General features: G+C 46.4%; 2 pseudogenes; one reads left to right on the forward strand and one right to left on the reverse strand.

Moving 5' to 3' along the window:
* The first annotated feature begins 1090 nt into the window (after positions 1 to 1090).
* On the forward strand, positions 1091 to 7303 carry LOC144129570 (uncharacterized; annotated as a pseudogene).
* Positions 4592 to 6442, reverse strand: LOC144127665 (uncharacterized; annotated as a pseudogene).
* Positions 7304 to 10737: the final 3434 nt, after the last annotated feature.

Here is a 10737-nt window from a genome sequence, read left to right on the forward strand (position 1 = left end):
CATAAAGAGGATGGAGTGCAGCATAGATACAGCTCCACTGGTGATCCGCGCCTGCTGCACGCTGAACATCTGTGAAGCATTTGGCGACCACGTTATGCAAGACTGGACCTCTGATGCACAAGTTTCTGAGGCCCTGTATCAGCAGCCACAGAGTCGCAGATGATCAAACCGCAACTGGTGCTGCAGTACGAGCTGCAATTCTAGAGTACTACAAGCAGCGAGCACAGAACTGAAATAAACTGTGCTATCCATTTACAATAACCGTGTTTGCTGGCTGGCTAGTTGGTGCAATCCATTCACTTTAAGAAACTGTGTGAAAAGATAATGGAACACACAGGAGACGCACACAAAATTTGAAGTTATACCTTTTTATAGGCTTCGCAGCCAACAGTTTACAAAAAAATGTACATATCACATTCCACAGAACCAAATCAAAAAGATGCGAGGACAAGACAAAAAAGACACTGGCTGGCTTTATTTTGTCATTCGTCTTTGTATGCTGGTCCTGTAGTTTGACCATGAATTACCAACATGCCCGCAATGCTTTGTTGCTACATCATCCGGGCAGCAAACGACCGTGTGCGCCGGTGTGTCGGCGTCGGCGGAGTTTTCTCTCGTGGATTACGTTTTGATTGAAATTCAACTTAATCGTCCACTTACGGTAAGTCTACATGATTATTTTTATTCATTTGGTCTCCTTATCCACTCTAAGCAGTGCTGTGTGTGACGAGCAGATTATGTGCGCAGCGACAAACTTCCTATCCACGTTTGTAATACCCCTGTCACACGGGCACTTTCGATCCTCATTGAACTCGATCTGCATCGAGATTTTCGAGCACGCTCGAAACATCCGGTGCTACACGGGCATTTTCAGTGCTCATTGAGAAGTTTCGCTCATGTGTGTTAGGTGGCGCCAAATGTTCCACCGACAGCCATAACATGATGTCCGGCAACACTGTGCAGTCGGGGGCAGCAGCAGCCAAATCCGTAGCCAGATGTGATAGCGGTTGGCGCCAAAACCAAAAGCTTTGTTGTCACAGTTGTGTAGATTATTATGTGTCTAGAAAGGAAGCGTGAGTTTGCTCTTATGATGGTGGCGGCTGCTGACCTCGAAGTAGAGAATGAGGCGGCTAGAAGTCAGACAGACAGTGTGAAAAGGCGGCTCCTTTTTGCGAACGGGTTGTGTATCGCAGCTGCAGTTGCGTGCGATGGTACAGTCCAGCGGGAAAGGTGGATGTACAATCGAAACGAACGCCGGTTCGAGGACACTCTCCCCCACCTCGGTGAACGGTTCTTTAAACAGAGCTTCCGTGCGACTCCTCCGACGTTCTGGTATATATTCGAAGCTTGCCGGCCCCTGCTGCAGCGCGTCAACACGAATATGCGGTTGTTAGTTATATTGGTTATATTGATTTTAATGGTGCAAAAGCAACTGAGGCTATGATGTGCCAAACACACGGTTAGAGCTTTTGTTAAAGGTTACGCTTTTTATATCTAAAGTTTGTATAAAACATTGGCTTCTCTGAGAAATTTAAAAATGCTGGAAAAATCAACCAGTGCTTGATCTCCTAAAGGTAACATGGGGTGTAGTGGGATGTATTCATTGTACAATGTTGTGAAATATTTTTTCCTCAGTTGTTCCAGTTCTTTGCATACAATTAAAATGTGGTTTACTGTGAGTTCATCGCCACACATTTCGCAGAGAGGTTTGCCTTTTTTTGTCAGTAAGAAGTTGTGAGTAAGGTGTGTGTGTCCAATGCGTAGTCGACACAAAATAACTTCTATGAAACGCTCCTGATGTGTACATGATCTCCATTCTCCCAAAACAGGTTTTATAGAATGTAGTTTGTTGTTTGTTTGTTCGTCCCATGCAATCTGCCACTTATTCCTGAGTTTACTGTGCAGTAATTTAGAAAAATCCCTCTGTGGTATGTTAACTTGTTTTATATGGCCAATTCTAGCTTGTGCTGCGCAAGCATCTGCTCTCTCATTACCTAAAATTCCAACATGGCTAGGGACCCAGCAGAATATGATGTTATGTTTTTGCTTTGTAATTTTAACTATGTTATGTATGATTTTTCCTATTATGGGTTCAGCAGCGTTTGTAGAATGCAGCGCTTTTAGCATACTGAGTGAATCGGTGTAAATGATGCTATTTTTTATGTTTTGTTTTACTATTTGTTCTACAGCTACAAAGATGGCATAACATTCCGCAGTAAATACCGATGCATACTGTGGCAGTCGTATCATTTTTTCTTTTGTTCCTTGAATTACTGCACTTCCGACATGACTTTCTGTTTTTGAGCCATCAGTGTAAAATTCGGTGTAAGTGTCATATTTTTCTTGTAATGCAAAGAACTCTTGCAGTATGTGCTCGTGTGGTATTTTCTCTTTGTTTACGTGTGTCAATGTGAAGTCACACACTGAAGGAAGGCTGTACTATGGTGGTAGATAATCATGTCTTTGTGCAATATTAGGTAGGGCGTCCAGCACTGCTAAGTCTTCACATTTATCTTCAAAGCGCATTATTAGTGGCCTGATAAAATGTGGTTTATTATTGAATAATCTCCTAGATGGGCACTTGGTAACAATGGGATAGCAGAGATGTTTAGGGAGAGAACGGGTTTTTAGGATGTACGTGCATGTTAGTGTGGGCTCATTAGCTTCAACGTAAAGACTCTTTACCGGGGATGTTCTATAAGCTCCAGTTGATAGGCGCAAACCAAGATTATGAACCGGGTCCAGTCGTTTCAAGTAGGATGTTCTTGCCGAACCATATACCACACACCCGTAGTCCAGCTTGGAGCGCACGAAAGAGCGATATATTTGCAATAGGCATGCTCTATCGGACCCCCACCGTTTTCGCGAGAGTACCTTTAATACATTGAGGGCTTGGGATGCTTTCTTTTTCAGGTTGTTAATGTGTGACAGAAATGTAAGTTTCTTGTCAAACGTGACGCCTAAAAATTTATGTTCCTGTTTGACTGGCAGTGTGGTTTGATTCAAGCACAGATTGGGATCGACCTGTAGGCCTCGTCGTAATGAGAATAAAACAGCTACTGTTTTTTGAGGGGAGAACTTGAATCCATTTTTCTCTGCCCAAGCAGCCAGTTTATTTAGTGTGATTTGTATTTGTCTCTCGCAGGACAGTATGTTGGAAGAAGTGTATGCTATCTGTATGTCATCTACATAAACTGAATACATTACGGACTTAGGTATTACTTTGGCCAAGGAATTCATTTTTACTATAAAGAGTGTCGTACTTAAAATGCATCCCTGGGGTACGCCATTCTCTTGGGCGAATGTCGTTGATAGAGTTGCTCCCAGACGGACTCTGAATGTGCGGTTAGTCAGGAAGTCGTTCAAGCAGTTCAGCATCCTGCCGCGGATCCCTAGATCTGCTAGGTCATGGAGGATGCCGAACTTCCACGCGGTATCATATGCCTTCTCCAAATCGAAGAAGACACCGATACAGTGCTGTTTGTGGATGAACGCCTGTCGGATGGTGTTTTCTAGGCGGACAAGGAGATCAGTGGTCGAGCATGCTTTCTTAAATCCACATTGATGTAAATCTAAGAGTCGACGAGATTCAAGTGTGAAGGTCAGTCTAGTGTTTATTATGCTTTCGAAAGATTTAGCGATGCAGCTGGTGAGGGCTATCGGTCTGTAATTGTTGGGACTTGTTGGTTGTTTTCCGGGTTTCAGAAAAGGTACTATTATTGCTTTCTTCCACTCCTCAGGTATATTTCCAGTTGTCCATATCTTCTTAAAGAATTTCAACAATGCCTGCACGGCAGCCTCAGAGCATAGCGTAATGCACATTATCTGGGCCTGTTGCTGTCTTTTTACCACAAGATAATGCCCTGATCAATTCCTGGAGTGTGATGGGTTGATTGTAGTCCTCGTGCATACCTGCTGCAAATGGAAGTTTTTGTTTTTCTGCTATTGCTTTGTACTTCTGGAACGTGTTTGTGTAATTGGACGAACTGGAAACTTCAGCAAAATGCTCACCTAGTATGTTGGCCTGTTCTTCTAATGATGTTTGTGTCCCGGGTGTAGTCAACAGAGGAAGTGTGAAAGGGGTATGGTCACTACTGAATCTTCGAACTTTTTCCCACATTTTTTTTGAGGTTATTGAGCTGTTTATAGAGGACACATATTTCTGCCACGAGGATTTCTCGGCATTTCTCCGAACGAATCGCGCTCTGGCCTTGGCCCTCTTAAAGGCAATCAAGTTCTCCGCTGTGGGATACCGACGCAGAGAGCCCCAAGCTTTATTTTGTTGTTTTCTGCCAATGTGGATTCTTGTGTCCACCATACTTTATGTTTTTTGTGTACGAGTCCTGTTGTTTGTGGTATGGCTAGTGTAGCGGCCGATATTATGCATGTAGTAAATTTTCCATTAATTTCGTCTATGCTGAGATCTTCACAAAATTCTTTTTCTAGTGTGGCACTTGCTGTAAAAAGTGACCAGTCGGCGAGGTGAAGTTTCCAGCGCCGTGGTCTTGTGGGGATGACTGCAGTAGACGATGAGAGGCTGATGATAATAGGTAGGTGATCACTCCCCAGAGGGTCATTTAAAACATCCCATTTAAAATCTGTAAAAAGCGATGGTGGTGCGAAAGCTAAATCGAGAAAGCTCATTTTTGCCGAGCTTGGGCAACAATAAGTTGCTTTTCCTGTATTTAAAAGACAGATGTTATTTGAGAGGATAAAATCTTCGATTGTTTGCCCCCTAGAGTCGCAGCGCTCGCTTCCCCAAAAAGGGGAGTGAGCGTTAAAATCCCCAACTACCAGATATGGCTCTGGAAGTTCATCTATCAATTCTTCTAGATCATGGACTGTTAATGTAAAATGTGGAGGAATGTATACGGAACAGATTGTTAGAGTTTTATAGCTGACGATGCTGACTGCAACCGCCTCTAGTTTTGTATTGAGCTTTATTTCTCGAGCAGGGACGCCGCTTTGGACGACAATTGCGACGCCTCCTGAGAGTCGATTTGCCTGCTCGCGATCGCGTCTAAAAGTTTGATAATGTTTCAGGATATGCACATGTTGTGGACCAAGATTGGTCTCCTGAAGACATAAAACTATGGGTAACATTGACCCTAAAATATGTGTTATGTCACTATAATTCCGCATAAGTCCTCTACAATTCCATTGAATTAAAAAAGCCATGCTTGTGTTTTTAAAAGAAAATGAAAGGAGATTTACTTATGAGGTGGGCCCGTTATGAGGGGCCTGTCTTTTTTTCGCTCAAGAGAGCTGTTCCGCCGCTGTAATGGAGGCGGAGTGGGTGTTGTATCCATCACCTCAACAGAGGTGCTGGAGGACCGCGCAGTCGCGGTTGTGTTAGTTTCAGGCCTCTCCCGACGGGGGGAGGTCCTGCGGGATGCCGACCCATGGACCGGCGGTCCCTGCTTTGGCAGTGACAGGGCAGCTTTCGCTGACGCTGCCTGGGGCGTGGATGGCCCTGCCATAGGCTCGGTGGGAGCGGCCTTGGCAGGTGCCGGAGTGCTGTGCGGTGCTACGCCCCTGCGCACCACATCAGCGAAGTTTTGTTTTGCTGCGAAGGAGAATGTGTTTGTAAGCGCAAAACGCCTTCTCGCTTCTTTAAAAGAAATGTTTTCTTTGGTCTTTATGGTGATAATTTCTTTTTCTTTCTTCCAGGACGGACACGCCCTGGATAATGCAGCATGTTCTCCTTCACAGTTTGGACAGCACAGGGCTGCGTCACATACATCAGACTGGTGATCGTTAGAGGCACATTTTGCGCAAGTTTTACGACCGCGGCAGCTCTGTGAGCCGTGGCCGAACCTTTGGCAGTTGAAACACCTGCGAGGGTTTGGTATGTATGGTCGTACATTGATTTTCAAATATCCCACGTCGATTGTGTCGGGCAGGGTGCTGGTGTTGAACGTCAGGATCATGTGTTTTGTGTCTATTTCCTTGTTGTCCTTCCGGATTTTGATTCGGTGGACATCTATGACGTCTTGGTCGATGAGCCCTTCGAGCATTTCTTTTTCAGTTATGTGAAGAAAATCATTTTCCGATATTACGCCTCGGACAGTGTTTAGTGAGCGATGAGGAGTCACGGAGACCGGTATTTCCCCTATGGACGTTAGGTTGGAGCTTAGAATGTTGGACATTGTCACACAGTTCGAGCAATAAGTCGCCGCTGGCCATTTTTGACAGCTTATAGCCAATGCCTAGGGTTTCAGTCAAGCACTTTGACACAAGGAAGGGGGATATTATTCTTGCCTGTTTATCTTGTTGTTCACTGTGGATCACATGATATTTGGGGAAAGTTACTTTTCTTTTTTGAAAGAAGTTGTCTGCCTCGTTCCGCCCTCTTTTGAGAGAGCGATCAGGTTTTGAAAGTTGGGGAGCCATAAAAAAAACTTTGTTTTTCGGTCATGGTGCCAGCCACCCACCACGGAGTCCAACAAGGGGACGGGACAGGAACTTGATAACAAGTCCTGCCCACGCCAGCTGTACACCTCAACTATAACCAAATATGACGCAACTCAGGGTAGTTGGTCACACAAGGTTAACCCTCGCCGCCAGGAAAAAAGGAAAAACCAAGAAGTGAGTAGGATATAGGAGAGTTGTGAGACAGAGATAGGAAAGTTAAAGATGAAGAGGAGGATAGGAAAAGGCGACTGCCGATTCCCCCCGGTCGGGTCAGGCCGGAGGTGCCGTCTGCAGGAAGCTGGGGCCAAAGCGGTGTGTTGCTTCCGCCAAGGGGCCTTAAGGGTCCAAACGCTCGGCATCGGCTCAACCACCAGGATCCCCTTTTCCCCGGACACGGCGATGCCACGCACGGCGAGGCGCGGGTGCTCGGGTCCGTGGTGATGCACAGTTCACCATCATCCCCTTGCGGAGATGTCCCTGCGGATGCTCGGGAACCCGCGGTGTCGCCACTCACCGTCGCGACGCCTGCAAACTGCAGGCGCCCCCTTGCGGGGAGAAAATGCGGTTGGCCATCTCTGTCGAGAAGCGCGTTGCAGTGGCGATGTACAAGCTGTGCTCCTCGGCAGAGGATAGGTCTGTGGCCAATCTTTTCGGCCTGGGGCGATCTACCGTGAACACCATATATCGGGAGTTTTGTGACGCTGTAGTGTGCCTACTCGAGGACAAGTGGATAAACATGCCCTCTCCAGACGTAATGGGCGACCACATTAGACAGTTCGGTGCCATTTGCGATTTCCCACAAGCGATAGGGGCACTGAACGGTTGCCATTTCCCCGTGTCGCTGCCCAAGGAAAGCGCGCCAGACTACTACAACTACAAAGGCTGGTGAGTTATCTCATATTTGGCTTATGTAGAGCTTACATGTTGCAGCCATAAAGGCAGCATTGCAGCGGTACGAATTTGCTAATGCAAAATTCTTTTAATGCTGTTTTTTTTTATTCACAGGCACAGCATCGTGCTGCTCGCCTTGGTAGACCACCGGTACCGCTTTTGGTACGTGAACGTTGGATCACCAGGGCGCTGCCACGATGCCTACATATACCAACCCTCCCAGCTGGCAGAGTTTATTGAAGGGCCAACATTTCAGGCTCCAGCTGTAGTCTTCAGTGGAACAGCTGTGCCTCCACTAATACTTGCGACCAAGCATTTCCCCTCACATCACACTTGATCAAACCCTTCAGCCACAGCGCCCACTTGGATGCCGATATGAAAAGGTTAAACTACCACCTGTCGAAGGCTAGAAGGGTAGTCGAGAATGCCTTTGGCAGACTGAAGGCAAGATTCAGGTTGTGCATAAAGAGGATGGAGTGCAGCATAGATACAGCTCCACTGGTGATCCGCGCCTGCTGCACGCTGAACATCTGTGAAGCATTTGGCGACCACGTTATGCAAGACTGGACCTCTGATGCACAAGTTTCTGAGGCCCTGTATCAGCAGCCACAGAGTCGCAGATGATCAAACCGCAACTGGTGCTGCAGTACGAGCTGCAATTCTAGAGTACTACAAGCAGCGAGCACAGAACTGAAATAAACTGTGCTATCCATTTACAATAACCGTGTTTGCTGGCTGGCTAGTTGGTGCAATCCATTCACTTTAAGAAACTGTGTGAAAAGATAATGGAACACACAGGAGACGCACACAAAATTTGAAGTTATACCTTTTTATAGGCTTCGCAGCCAACAGTTTACAAAAAAATGTACATATCACATTCCACAGAACCAAATCAAAAAGATGCGAGGACAAGACAAAAAAGACACTGGCTGGCTTTATTTTGTCATTCGTCTTTGTATGCTGGTCCTGTAGTTTGACCATGAATTACCAACATGCCCGCAATGCTTTGTTGCTACATCATCCGGGCAGCAAACGACCGTGTGCGCCGGTGTGTCGGCGTCGGCGGAGTTTTCTCTCGTGGATTACGTTTTGATTGAAATTCAACTTAATCGTCCACTTACGGTAAGTCTACATGATTATTTTTATTCATTTGGTCTCCTTATCCACTCTAAGCAGTGCTGTGTGTGATGAGCAGATTATGTGCGCAGCGACAAACTTCCTATCCACGTTTGTAATACCCCTGTCACACGGGCACTTTCGATCCTCATTGAACTCGATCTGCATCGAGATTTTCGAGCACGCTCTAAACATCCGGTGCTACACAGGCATTTTCAGTGCTCATTGTGAAGTTTCGCTCATGTGTGTTAGGTGGCGCCAAATGTTCCACCGGCAGCCATAACATGATGTCCGGCAACACTGTGCAGTCGGGGGCAGCAGCAGCCAAATCCGTAGCCAGATGTGATAGCGGTTGGCGCCAAAACCAAAAGCTTTGTTGTCACAGCTGTGTAGATTATTATGTGTCTAGAAAGGAAGCGTGAGTTTGCTCTTATGATGGTGGCGGCTGCTGACCTCGAAGTAGAGAATGAGGCGGCTAGAAGTCAGACAGACAGTGTGAAAAGGCGGCTCCTTTTTGCGAACGGGTTGTGTATCGCAGCTGCGGTTGCGTGCGATGGTACAGTCCAGCGGGGAAAGGTGGATGTACAATCGAAACGAACGCCGGTTCGAGGACACTCTCCCCCACCTCGGTGAACGGTTCTTTAAACAGAGCTTCCGTGCGACTCCTCCGACGTTCTGGTATATATTCGAAGCTTGCCGGCCCCTGCTGCAGCGCGTCAACACGAATATGCGGTTGGCCATCTCTGTCGAGAAGAGCGTTGCAGTGGCGATGTACAAGCTGTGCTCCTCGGCAGAGGATAGGTCTGTGGCCAATCTTTTCGGCCTGAAACAAGTGCAACAAATGCACAGAAGCAAGAAAGGAAAACAAAAAGAAGTAGATAAAATCTGAAGGAGTCGCAGTACATAACGTCATATTGCACATAGTTAACACAGCCTTCAGTACAACAAATCACCGCACCACATTGCGCAGGCACTGAAACAAATGCGAAAAATGCGCACAAAAAAGAAAAGAAACAAAATCTGGACTCACATCAGATGATTCCATATTGCATGTGCGTAACACTGCCATCAATATCACAAATTGCTGCTCAACATCGCAGGCACTTGCTGATATGAAAGCAGGGGCAAGACATTAAGAAATATCGCTTAGCCCGTGAGTGAAGGACGAAATGAAACTATGCGTTAGAGCCGTGTGAGCACGATTTACTTGGCATCTGCGGAAACGCACAATCAAGTTCTGAGGTGGATTACATGTATTTTTTATTCTTTGTGTTATTGCCTGTCGGGACCATGGAGTGATGTTCATTGAGAGGTGTGCATTAATTGCGTGTTTGTTGTAGCCGCTCACTCGCTGCGCGTCGAGGGCAGCGACGTTTCGCCAAATGTTTTGTAACGCTATTGACTAGAGCTCGAGGCGTTTGTCGAAGTTGTAGTGAAGCGGCGGTAGAGGAATGCTAATAGAGTGATGATTGAAAAAAAGTGGTTGCCGGCGCAAATGTCGAGCGTGTACAAACACCGCGAAGAACCTATGAGCTGCATCCTGTCTCCCCTTTCGTTGCACACGTATGGATTCGTCCATCCCTGTTATCCGAGCCGTTGGTCGCCGCCGCTGGCCTGCGGGAAATTCATTTCGAAACCTGAGTATAGGTTGCCTCGACAAGAGGGCTTACATTTCGTTCCGAGAGGCTCGTTCATGAACCCCGCTTACGTGGGCAGAAATTTCTTCAATACCAACTGTGCGAGAGGCAGAGTATGCGTTTCTCATCTCAGACGTCAATGTAACTTGGCGCTTATTTACGCCACGAATGCACTTCTGCTCGCGCTGTTTTTTTATGGCAGTGCCTTTTGATGAACACGTTAATTGTTTAAATGAAATAATTCTTACTTTGAGCACGTTCGTTGATTTTTATATCAGCGTTAGTTTAGGTTACCTGCATGCAAGTGTCTCTTTTTTACTGCTCTGTCCGGGCTGCACTTGAAGAGAAAATTAACTGAATTTGAGATGGTATTTCATCCTTACAATAATGAGCTTGTTGTCTGAAGCTCACGTCTGGTTCTGAAATGGCGCTGCTGCAACCACTATGTGCTGCTTGAGTTTTTCTGGATAATGAGCATGGCATGGAAGCGCTGTAACCCACTTGTTCCAAAGAGTGCACGCTGGTGTATGAGTATGCTGTTTCGTCTGTGTTTCAAGTTGTGGGCGCAAAACCGTGGTGAACTGGTTCGCAGTCTCCCTGGTAGGTTTTTCATGGCTTGTGCCCGTTTGAGTATCGGCATACGTACCAGGCTTCATGCAGGGTATTTTGAAGCGCTTGT

This window comes from Amblyomma americanum, chromosome 4 (genome assembly GCF_052857255.1).
Source record: "Amblyomma americanum isolate KBUSLIRL-KWMA chromosome 4, ASM5285725v1, whole genome shotgun sequence".
Lineage (NCBI taxonomy): Eukaryota > Metazoa > Arthropoda > Arachnida > Ixodida > Ixodidae > Amblyomma > Amblyomma americanum.